The sequence below is a fragment of the Trichechus manatus genome, unplaced genomic scaffold (assembly GCF_000243295.1).
Source record: "Trichechus manatus latirostris isolate Lorelei unplaced genomic scaffold, TriManLat1.0 scaffold00066, whole genome shotgun sequence".
NCBI classification, from domain to species: domain Eukaryota; kingdom Metazoa; phylum Chordata; class Mammalia; order Sirenia; family Trichechidae; genus Trichechus; species Trichechus manatus.
Window position 1 is genome coordinate 14139685 of NW_004444002.1, and position 12764 is coordinate 14152448.

The 12764-nt window shown below is 41.3% G+C and overlaps 1 protein-coding gene across 3 annotated transcripts in view; it reads left to right on the forward strand.

The window, feature by feature from the left end:
• Positions 1–10468: 10468 nt before the first annotated feature.
• PHF6 (PHD finger protein 6) overlaps positions 10469–12764 on the forward strand; it is a 45794-nt gene continuing 43498 nt past the window's right edge. For 2 of the 3 annotated variants that reach the window (XM_004379639.2, XM_023734310.1), the window contains exon 1: positions 10469–10618. The gene's annotated coding sequence lies outside the window, so the exon portion shown is untranslated. The remainder of the gene's footprint in view (positions 10619–12764) is intronic. The other variant, XM_023734312.1, reaches the window with a different exon arrangement.

Sequence of the window (12764 nt, forward strand, 5' to 3'; positions counted from 1 at the left end):
GCCATTGAGTCGACTTCGACTCAACTTGCTATAGCGTTTGGTTCAAACCTCCAACCTTTCGGTTAACGTCCAAATGCTTAACTGTTGTGCCACCGGGGCTCCATCCTTATACCTTACTAGGATTAATTGTCCATCCTCTTTCTGTAAAAAATGAAGTGAGTTCTAATTTTGTTTTCTCTTGGTCAACTTTATTATGATGTCACCTCTGTAAGGCATGATTGTGTCACTATGTGGGTATGTGCTGGAAAATGTGTGTAAATCTTGATTCAGTAAGTTATGTTCTATGACTGGGCTGGTGATATAACCTTGAGGCAATCTCATAAACAAATTGCTTACCTTCCCATGCAAAGGCAGTCATGGGTTGGCTTTCTTTAGCCAGTAGAATGGCAAAGAACATATCACTTAAGTCTATAATTGTATACCAAGTTCCTTTTCCTGTTGTAATATTATTAATCAAAGTACCAACATCGGGAAGTGTGCCCTCTATTTTAGGGGAAACTCTATCTAGGTTTCTGTGATCAACAGTAAATCTACATGACCTATCTGGTTTTTTAACTGGCCAGATTGGATTATTATACAGGGAGATGGTTGGAACAATTACTCCTTCATCTAAAAGGTTTTTGATTTTATTGGAGATATCTTTAAATCCTCCTTTAAGATTATATTGCAGGGTATTAAATCCTTTTAACAACTGGTAATACTACAGGAGTCCATTTAGCTATAGCTAAATTAGTAATATAAATAGACTCCTTTCCTTTATTAGATAAGTATGGAAATATAATGTTCATACCTAAAATATTCTCTAGTGTAGTTTCCATTAAACAATTAATTTTCAAGAAAGAATTATCATCAATTGATTCAAATCTATGCACCCAGGTTCCTTCACTTAGTTTACCACTTAATCCTTCTATATGACCTTTATTATTATCAATCTCATCTTCAACAGACTTTCCATGAATCATGGTAATTGGGGATCCTGTATCTACAAGCATAAATATATTCTCATTTTTACATTTATCTCTGGAAATGGCCATAGTCACATATGGGCGATTGTCCCCAGCTTGGCCAGTAAACGGTGATTGCTGAGTCCCTATAATGTGCTTAAGTCTCCTTGCTCAAGGCTCCGTCTGCTCTGATGGTATTTGGTCTGTATTTTACATTTCTACTAATACATTCCCTATTTTGGCTGTCTTGTTTCCTTCTAAGATCTCTACATGGGGTTTGCTCATTCTTTCTCCTCCTGAATTCCCTATTCAGGTTTTGGTAAATACTTTCCCTTCTGAACTCTTCTGAATTTGGGTTAGATCTATTAAATTCACTTCTTCTGTATTCATAACCCTCAGTTCTTCTGAGCCACCTTCTCTGTTGTTCTCTCTTGTTAGCTGGCTGTGCCGGTCTGAGTTGTCTCCTAATTTGGATTTAAAAGGTGGAGGTCAGTTGGATATAAAATTGGAGTTAAACTTATTGTTGGATCTAAATTTAAAATTGGCTTGAAAAGCATAATGTTTGTCTTGACTTAACTCCTCAGCTGTCCTAATTGAATCTATTAGGTTGCCTATAGTGTTTGCTCTTGCCAGTATGGTAAATAGAGCAGTTCTCTCTTGTGGGGGTGCTGACCTAAGAATTATCTTTTTAATTAGGTCTGTAGCTTCAGCTTCTAATGGGTTGTTGGCCCTTCCATCCTAGAGCATTGGATAGTTGTGGCTTTGTCTGCAGTTGTCTACTGTCCCATCTTTATGGCCCCTAAATTTGGGAGTGGCCAACTGTTTTTCCAGGCTTTTGCCACCCAATCAAACAATGATCTTGATCCCTCTGTATCTGCTTGGTTTTCCCCGACCCATAGCGACCCTAAAGGACAGAGTAGAACTGCCCCGTAGGGTTTCCAAGGAGCACCTGGTAGATTCGAACTGCTGACCTTTTGGTTAGCAGGTGCAGCTCTCAACCGCTACACCACCAGGGTTTCTCGGTTTTCCCCTACAGCCCTTAATTCTTGATTCAGTCTTAGCATCATTGGTGATTGCACCCAGTTGTATTACATCATCACCAGTGAGGTTTAAGTTTCTTCCACCTTTTGACCAGAGTTCTAAAAGCCATTGTATTGTGGTGGAGGTGTCTGTTTGTTGGAATTCTTGTCTCATCTTAATCATCTCCTGTCTTGTAAATGCTCTTTGTTCTGTAACTATTTTTAGTAATTTTATCAATTGCCATGGGGCATGATAACCAATTATGAGGGTCGTGTGGTGTCTTAGTCATCTAGTGCTGCTATAACAGAAATACCACAAGTGGATGGTTTTAACGAAGAGAAGTTTATTTCCTCACAGTTAAAGTAGGCTAAAAGTCCAAATTCAGGGCATCAGCTCCAGGGGAAGGCTTTTTCTCTCTATCGGCCTTCTTCTCTTCAGTGTTCCCCCGGACTAGGAGCTTCTCGGCGCAGGGACCCCGGTCCAAAGGACGCACTCTGCTCCTGGCACTGCTTTCTTGATGGTATGAGTTCCCCCAGTCTCACTGCTCACTTCTGTCTTTTATATCTCAAGACATTGCCTCAGGATACAATCCAATCTTGTAGATTGAGTCCTGCCTTACTAACACAACTGCCACTCATCCTCCCTCATTAACATCATAGAGGCAGGATTTACAACATATAGGAAAACCACACGATACCTGGAATCATGGCCTGGCCAAATTGATACACACATTTTTGGGGGGACATAATTCAGTCCATGACATGTGGGTTGTCTGGATAATCATCATTTCCAGATAAACCAAAAAAAAAAAAAAAAACCAAACTGGTTGCCATTGAGTTGATTCCAACCCATAACGACCCTTTGGGACAGAGTAGAACTGCCCCATAGGTTTTCCAGGGAGCAGCTGGTGGGTTTGAACTGCCGACCTTTTTGGTTAGCAGCCAAGCTCTTAACCACTGTGACCCTAGGGCTCATTTCAACATAGTAGATCATTATTTAATGGAGCAAATGAATCAGGATTTGAGATAGGTCCTTTAGACACTACCCTCTGGTCAGGATAGTCCCTTATTTATTTATTTATTTTTATTTATCTATGTTATCGAGTGCTCCTAACAGTAGAGTGTGTTCCTCTTTCTTTTTAGTCCTTGTAATTTTAGGCTATAACTCCTGTGGTCAGTTGATCAGGCCAATATCAGGGGTATACTTTATCTTAAATTTGTCCCTTACTAAATCCCCTGTAAACCTCCTGGAATTGTCATTTGGGAGTATGTGATCCTTTCTCTTGACCCTAGAGGAATATTTGCCTGAGCTTATTCATTTTGTTAGTAATTTAAGTAATAAACTTTAGCTTTTCTGATTCTCCATGCCCCTCAGTATTAAAGTTCTGCTTGAATACTATTTTGTATGTCCCTTGTTCAAAACCAAGATGTTATTATATATAGTAATGCTAGGTGTAGCCAAAGAAAAATTGAAAGATTTAGAGTATCTTGGTCAGTCATATATTATTCCCTATTTCCTCATGGGATAATATTGGGGTTTGGTCTTATTATGTTTTGGGTCATTTTCAGTGTTGCTTGTGCATCTCATGTCTCGGGCCCCTAGTCTTATTTCGACTAGCCCCTCGGATACCAATCCAACCAGATCAGGTATCCCCCAGAGAATGGAGAACAATGTGCCTTGCACGGGGCACTTGTTTATACTGGGGAACACAGTACTGGTATCTTTGCTCAGCCCCATGACTAGTGGTCCCATTCACAGGAGTCTTTTTCAGACTAGCAAACACCCTAGTGATATCTTTGCTTGACCTGTGACTAGTTATCCTGTCACGAGAAGATTTATTTATAGTGGGGACACTCTAATGGCTTTTGATTGTCCTTCTTGTGCCTACTTAGATTCAGTTTGTAAATATGAGTGACCAATAGTTCTTTTCCACACCAAACGGACCCAATTTTGTTCAAATTTTGTTAGTCTAGGTATTACCATGTGTACGAGCCTGTATTTCATTAATTTTAATGATTTTAAAATCAATATTCAATAATCAACAACCAATAGCTAATAATGATGGATAACAACTCCCAACTTCACCAACTGTTGTGTAGGATTTTATCTTAGAAAATTAATAGATACACAGGTTTATCACGCATAAACTCATTTAGTTTATCGCAAGGTAGTCATGGTAAGGCATGAAAATAAGGCTTCACAATGTGCATTTAGAACCGGAGAATCAGAAATAACAATTACAATGTTAGTTCAATGGTTAGAGTCCAAATCTTTTAGACTTCAGGCTTTTATCTTGAAGATAAGTCTCAGGAGGAAGGCTTAACCAGGGCTCTAACTCCCGCAGAGGTCCCTGGTAGCTAGGGTCAGAGGTCAGAGGCAGCGGGCAGAGTCTCAGCAGGCTCTCGGTGTTTGCCTCCGCCTTCTCTCAGTGAGTAAGTAGAAATTCAGGGTTTTTATGTCAAATTCTCACCTTGGCCTCACACAGTAAGGGCCAGTGTGATGTCAAAGACTAGTATGTTATGTCATTTCTTCAGGGTTAGAAATTATCTGAATGTCACATTTTTTCGTCAAGGTTAGAGATTAGGGAGGTTGTTTAGATTTATGTCTCAAGGATAGTTTACAAAGATTAACTATGTTATATCTTCTTTATCACAGCATGTCAGGTCAAAGTCAGCTTAAAGGTCGTTTACATTCTTATACTCCCAATGCTTTTTTTGTTTATGTCTAAGTTCAGAAATTTTCTAAATAACTTTCTCATGGCTTATAGTTAATGTTAGAGAGCCTTACAAAGGTAGACATATTTCTATTTCTAAATTCATATTATGAGTGATTATACATATGTATTTTGAAAGCATAATAGTGATTTACATCTTATGGGATTTGAGAACATTATTGAGGCATACAGAACAGCTTCTCAGGGTTGCTGCAAGGATTTAATAAGATAATGTACATACAACACTTAGCACGGTGTCTGATAAATTGTATGCAGTCCATGTTAACTGTTATTATGTAGTAGTCAATGTGAACTGTTAATATGCAGGCAATGTTAATTGTTACTATTTTGCATGTACCAGCACTTTGAAGTTCAGTTACTTCTCCAATATTACCGTCCACATGTTATATTAGGTTCGGCTAATATATGTCTCTAAAGCATTTCCCCTGCCCCAGTTGCTAGTTTCCTTGGCAGTTTCTATATCATTAAAAAAAAAAATGTTGCTGTGGAGTCAATTCCGACTCATAGTGACCCTATAGGACAGAGTAGAACTGCCCCATAGGGTTTCCAAGGAGCAGCTGGTGGATTCAAACTGCTGACCTTTTGGTTAGGAGCCGTAGATCTTAACCACTGAGCCACCAGGGCCCCTCTATCTATAACATACCCAGCCTCAAATTGCTAAACAAGGAAGAGATGTCAACAACAAAGTCCACCAAGGCCCCCAACTCCTCCATGATGCACCTGAGTAACTGGACAGAGTTAAGAATGATATAGTTTTACCAATACACCAAGAGGAAGTTAAAAAGCAAACAGCAAAAACTAAGTAGAACAGCACAGAACCTGAATACTGGGAACCAACTAACGGGTAGGTCAATCAGAGATTAGCTGACAGTCAAGGGATACAGAGAAAAATAACTGTCCTTCATATATGTTGGGACAATAACATTCACAAATACAATCTGTCCTTGTGCCCCACAAAAACCTTGCAAATACTATTATTCTCACTTTACTAATGTCTAAACTAAGATTCAGAGACGTCAAATGAACAGCCCAAGGTTACTCTGTTAGTGGCAAGCTAGGGATTCAAACCCAGGGCTTTTAACTCTTATGCTACATCCCATACATATAAATACCACTTTATTTCCCCGCAGAAACATTACAAATGCTTAACCTACCCACTTTAACAAAGTATCTAGAATAGACAAATACATAGAGACAGAAGTTAATTAGTGGTTACCAGAGGCTGAGGGGAGGGAAGAATGGGAGTTACTGTTGAGGGGTTACTGAGTTTCTGTTTGGGGGGATGTAAAACTTTTGGAAACGGATGGTGGTGATGGTAGCACAACATAAAACCAAAAACCAAACCCATTGCCGTCAAGTGAATTCCGACTCATAGCAACCCTATAGGACAGAGTAGAACTATCCTACTGGGTTTCCAAGGAGCGGCTGGTGGATTCAAACTGCCGAACTTTCTGTTAGCAGCTGAACACCTTAACCAGTGCGCCACCAGGGCTTCTTGCATAACATGGTGAATGGTGAATGTAATTAACGTCACTGAATTGTACACTTAAAAATGGTTAAAATGGCAAACTTTTTGTTATACATATCTTACCACAAGAAATTTTTTTAAAAAGTCTGAAAAAATGCTTCATCCATTTTAAAAACAAAGAATAAAAAATATAAAATATATTCGATATACAAAATATCAATAGACTTCAATTTCATATTAAGGGACATTTACTTCTTTTTGCACTTGTCATAGTTGCAGTTTTACATTTGTTTATGTGATTATTTGATTAAGGTCTGTCTTTACCGCTACACCAAAATGAATCATGTCCATTTTTATCTAAACCATTATAGGCGAACAATATGTATTTGATTGATGAATGAATGAATGATCCACTGATGATGATTATAGCCAGAAGGGAGGTCATAGGCATGTAGGTGAATTTAGCATTTGATTTAGGCAGGAGCAGAAATGCTAGTGGTATTTTATACAGAAACATTTAAGATGGGAAGTTATTTTTTAGTTCTGAAGATGATGAATTTCTTCTGAACTTGGTGATTTGAGGTCAAGGAAAGGGTTGATCAAAGCAGATGCAGCTGCTAAGTGGTTGTTTACAAGGTAGTGGAAGTCAGGAAATTTTATCAAAATCTCCAAAAAAAAAAAAGAACATAGGGCAATTTCTTTATAAAGAATGACCTGGGGAGTTTAAGAAGGTGATTCCCATACTCAGACCTTCAGAATCTCCAAGGGGTTGCGCCCAAAATTCTGCATTTTTAACAAGCTCCCCAGGTAATTCTCACTTGCAAAGTTTAAGAACTGCTGGGCTGGAAGAGCAATAGACCAGCAGAGGGTCTAAGACTCAGTCTAGGGAAAAGTCTGCATTATAAAGTGAGAGGAAGAAGGGATACCTACAGAAGAAACAGAAATAGCAGCCAGTCAGAGCACTGTTGTTAGCCAAGGAAGATGAGAATTTAAGAACAAGTAGACGACCAACAGTGTCAAAAGTAACAGAGATGTCAAGAATGAAAGTGGAGAAAAATCATTGAATACGTGAAAAAGATCCTGTGTGGCCTTTGAGCATGTTTTTAGTAACGTCATGAAGACAGAATCCAGATTTTTCTGGGCCCCAACCTGTCCTTCAAGATCCAACTCAAAACATTGCCTCCCCAGTGATGTTTTTCTTGACTCTGTTGGGCAGAATCCTCAATCCTGGTATGTATCTATTTTAACAGTTAATTGATTGTACTAAAATTGTTGTTTGTTTTTCTTCCTCATTTGACTGAGAATTCCTTGAAGGCAGGAGGTGTGTCTTAACTCCTTTTCAAATCCCCAGTGTCTGGCATAATACCTGACATACAGAAAACCTGTGTACATACTTGCTGAATGAGGGATTGGAGAGCAATTGCAGGTAGACAGCACAGTCTGGCCAGTGAAGGCAGATGAATCCTATACTTTTGAAGGCCAATGTTGAATCTGATGGCAATTGATGCTGCTGGAGGGGGGAATAAGTGGAGCATCAGTTCCTCCAGAGCTTGGAAGGGGTGTGATTCAAAGCACAGGTTTAGCTTTAGAAAGCAGGAAGGACAACTCTCTGAGTGTTGAAGGATGGCGGTACAAGATAAAGTAGTTTAGCTCAGATAGCCCTTTTCTCGGTAAGTCAGGAAGTGAAGGCCTCTGCTGAGAACGAGGTACAGAAAGGGGGATCTGGAGCCTGAAGAAAAAGACTGGAAAAGTGTTGGTGGGAGTCCTGGTGATCATTAAGAGATTAGTAGATCACAGGCTACATCCTCAGGTATTGTTAAGAGCTTGTTATCTCAATCTTGATTCCTTTCTGCAGCCCTGGAAATAACAGGCTGCATTTATCAGTCATGCTAACTGGGACTGGCTACCAGACCTGGAAGTATCCCTGGTGGTGCGGTGGTTAAGCGCTCGACTGCTAACTGAAAGGTCGGCAGTTCAAACCCATCAGTCGCTCCGCTTCGGTAAAGATTACAGCCTTGGAGACCCTATTGGGCAGTTCTACTCTGTCCTATAGAGTTGCTATGAGCCGGAATCAACTCCACGGCAGCGGGTTTGGTGCTTTTGGAACAGACCTAGGGCCTGAAACTAACTGGAGTCACTGATCTCTCCCTCTCTTGAACTCTCTCTGCACTTCCTTTCCACCCCTATCTTAGCTATTTGTCTTTTCCTCACTAGACTGTAAACAGTTGAGGGCAAATGCTGTGTGTTTTTGACTGTGGTGTTGTACCTTAGCATCGTACTTTGTACATTACAGGCAGAGGATATCTGCACCAGGCAGACCAGGAAAAACCTACTATAGTATTTATCACATCATGGTGTATTTGTTTGCCTGTCTGTCTCCTCTTTAGACATTGAATTGTATTGATCTATGTCTCCTTGCGTTTGGAACTTAGTAGGTCTGCAAATGTTTATTGAATCAAGTTTTATTGAGATGAATGCATGGGTGAAAGAATGAATAAAAAAAAGCTAGCAAAATGTGGGGGCTAGGGGAGGTCCTCAAAAGATGACACACAGCATAGGCACTACATTTTGTCACACAACCATCAGTTCCATCTGACGTCAGTGAGTGTGTAAAGTTTAGGTGTCAGGTTTACCTGTGTGAGTTGTAAAGCCAGTGGAAAAATAATGCTGGGGCACCCATGACTGGGATCTATTTTCAAACGCCCTGTAAATGTTTCTGGATCTTCTTATGCAAATCTCTAGCCGTTCCATTTGGCAGCACTGGGCCTTAGTGAAAAGGCCTAAGGGCCCTGTGCAGCTAAATGACTAATTTGTCTGCTTTTATCAGTTACCTGTTTGAATGAAATGCAGTTTTACACCAACATGGTCACTGTGTTCTTGGAGGGAATTACAATTTAAGGTTGACATTGCAAGGAAAAATAAAAAACAATGATAAACAGGGTAGAAACAGAATTGGATCAAAACGGTGGAAATCCACCCCACTACAGGAAAAACAGCTATTTGAAGAGCATCTTCAAGTTTTCATTGGTTTGTTAGGGCTTTTTTTATTTTGTAAACATAAACACACTGGCTTGCAGTCTGTGAGTCCAGTAGGAAATAACAAAAACTGACCCTTACATTTAAAAAACAAAAACAACCCAAACCCACTGCCTGTTGAGTCCATTCTGACTCATAACGACCCCATAGGGTTTCAAAGGCTGTAAATCTCCACGGAAACCGACCCGCCACATCTTTCTCCCCCAAAGCCCTGGTGGTTTGGAACCGCCAATCTTTCTGTCGGCAGTCGAATGCTTTAACCACTGTGCCACCAGGGCTCCGTGACCCTTACATAGGGCATACTATGTATCAGGCATTATTCTATGGGATTTACAGATACATATTAACTCATTTGTTTCTCACAACAACCCTACGAGATGGATACTGTTATAATCTCCATTATCGGACGTGATGAAACCTAGGCACAGAGAGGCAAAGCAACGTGCTCAAGGTCATAGAGCTAGGGAGTCGGGGAGCTGGGATTCAAACCCAAGCAGTCTGGCTCGATACGTCGAAAGGGTAAGCGCTCGTTTAGGCGTCAGGTTTACTTGTGTACGTTATAAAGGCAAATCACTTGTCTTTTCTGGATAATCCCTGCATTTATTTATATAGCGGGCCTGTTACATGCCAGGGACACCCGTACATGCTTTGCTTGTATTATTTCTTCCTCGCAATTATCCCGTGAGGTACTATTTTTATCCCCATTTTAAATACGAAATACTAAGGTACAGAGGTTAAAATGGTTCGCCGAAGCACTTAAATCTAGGCAGTCTGACTCCACTGCGAGCTTCTCAGTCCTTCCTGGCAGTAAAGTGAGAACGGAGAGGTCTTCTGAGCTCCAAGGGATGCCACGAGAGTACAATGAAATAATGGATGTGGAAAGGCCTCGGTGAACAAGTGCAAGGGATGAGGCCTAGCCACTCGAACCACTGCTGAAAACCGGTCACCCAGGGCCCCGGTCCAACAGTTCCAGTCCCTGCCCCTCCTCCGCCCAACCCACAGCGATATCTTTGAATCGCTTTCTCTTGCTTCTCAGATCCTGCCCCCAAACACTTGGCGGAGCGGCAGACCAGAGAATAGAAGGTACGCGCGCAAGCCGGAGGCGGGGCCTGCCGCCCGGATCCTTGCAGGGGGCGGTACCTGCACATGCGCTATGGCTCTGCAGCCTCAGCTGCCCCGTCTCTACTGCCAATCAGGTCCCGCGGCGCGCTCGGGACGTATCAACGCTTTGTGGGACGTGTGCGTGCAAGGGGGGGCGACGTAAGGGCGCTTCGCGAGCCCGTCTCCTCGAATGAAAGGAAACAACCTCCGGCGACAGAGCCCCGCTCTCAGGCGCTGCCGGAGAACCGGGACCGACTTCTTTCTCTTTCCCCTCATTGGCGCTTCTCTCCTGCCGTCCGCCTCTGGGCCTCGCTGGTGAGTCCTTACAGAACCCTGAGACCCCCCCTCCCCCCCCATTCTCTGCCCGGCGGGAGAAGACAAGGAGGATGGCGGTGGCCAGGCCGCCGCCCCTGCCCGTTGTTAAGGGGGACTCTTGGTGGTCTCGCTTTATTGTCAGGGACCCCAGAAGCGCCGCTCCGTGGCTTATTGAAGGCACTGGGGAAGAGATGGTGAGAAAGTGCTTTGGAGGCGCTGAGGGAGAGAGTCGGCTGTAAGCCTAGACTTCGGGGGAGGGGGCGCAACATTTTTGAGGAGAAAAAAAAACGGAGAATTTTTTTAGTCTTCGCGTTTGCTTAAGACATATTTGGGAAGGAGGGAGAGTCCTAGTTGGGGAAAGATTGTTAGGATGGCAAAAGGGGTTAGCCTGACGGAATGAGGAAAAACTCCGGGGTGGGGGGAGTTAGGGGTGCAAACTGAGGTATCAGGCGAAGCTGAAAACGAAGCCTATTCGAGGGCGAATCCCTGGGGGAAGAAGGGGAAAAAGAGAAAGTGCTAGGATATTTCCCTGGATTCGGGAGGAATTGGAAAAGGACGATTAGGCGACCCTGACTTTTGGACCGAAAGGAACCTACGAAAGTGTTTTAGAGGGAGATAGTTTTGCGAGTTTATCTAGCGCTTGATTAAAAGGAGATCTTGGCGTCTCGTGTGTATTGAGGAATAAATAACGGAGAGTCCGGTACGTTCTGTGTACCATCCTTTATTATATGGGCGAACAGCAAGGTAGTCTGTGTAGTCTTTTGAAATTTCTATTCGTTTCGATATTCTGCGTGTAAGTTGATGACGCTTCTGCTTTGGGAAATCTTTTTTTTTCCATGGGCTTACTACGTAATGTTAGGTTTTATTCCTACCATTCAAATTCTTTCTCTGTCCTGGGGTTTGAAACAACTGGAAAATTCCTTCAGTTTCCTTTTGAATAACCGCAAAAAGCAGTGCGAAGCATGTAATAGTATCGTGCAACCAAATTCAGGTGCCCTTCCGGTACATCTTACTCGTTTCTTTCTCCCCACTGTAACTTTCCTGATAAGAAATACGACTTCTTTTGGAGATCACCTTTATATATTTTGATCTGTATGTTTCAGCTTGCTGGTGTGTGGAATTTTTTATAATTTCCGGAACTGCAGGGGCAGGGGTTGTTTGTTTGTTTTGTTTTGTTTTTCCGTAAAAATGATCTTTCAGTTACTAGGCATTGAATGAGCTCTTGAGTTGGTCCTTGAGTGCTCTTCTTAATGTTTCAGGTTATTTCTACCTTGCTGCTTCACAGCATCTTGGAAAATCAGAAAACGCATTGATTGCTTCAGCCTAACTAATCTGGCTTTTTTTTTTTTCCTCAGACCTTTAAATTGTATTTTTCACGCTATTATCTTTGCCTCTTTATTTCTGCTTTGTAACATTATGGATGTTATGTTTCCTTTAAAGAAAAGACTTCATTGTTGGGTGAAAGCATCAAACTTTGATCTCTGCATGCCCTGAAAAACCTTTTAGACCAAAATTAAAATAACATATAGCTGTGGATTATTTTGAACCCCTTAATATTGGTCCTTGGCTTAACTAGAGAACACAAATGTGACAGCATTAGATAAAAATCTGTATTTTATGATAAAGACGTTTTTTGCAAGGAGTCATTGTTTCCGTGATGTTCTCCGCTTCGTTTTACAAGGAGGCTGCAAAAAAATTTTTAGCAAGATATGCACAGATGCATTATTTTAATTTTAGTGGAAAAATCCATTTAGTCATTGCACATTGGGGAGAGTTTTTAATTGGTTTGGTGCACTTTTTTTGTGTGGCTGTATTCAGTTTACAAATTAAATTTAAACTGATTGTAGAAAAAATACACCGAAATATTGTTGAATGCAAAATAAAGTACACCTCTTTTCTAGATTTTGGGGGTTTTGGCAGGTTCTCAAAATTAGGATGAGGAAATTTACCTGTTTATAAATGGAAAGAGGCAGAATTCAATGTGGATAGAATTTTTGAGATATTATTTTTAAGAATAAAAAGATATTTTCTTTTCTATGAATTTTCTTCATCTTACACCACTTTCATAGCCAGTGCTGGGATGATGTAGACACCACACGTTAAGGATGCACGCACAGATTAGATTTATAACGGGCCATCCTTTCAA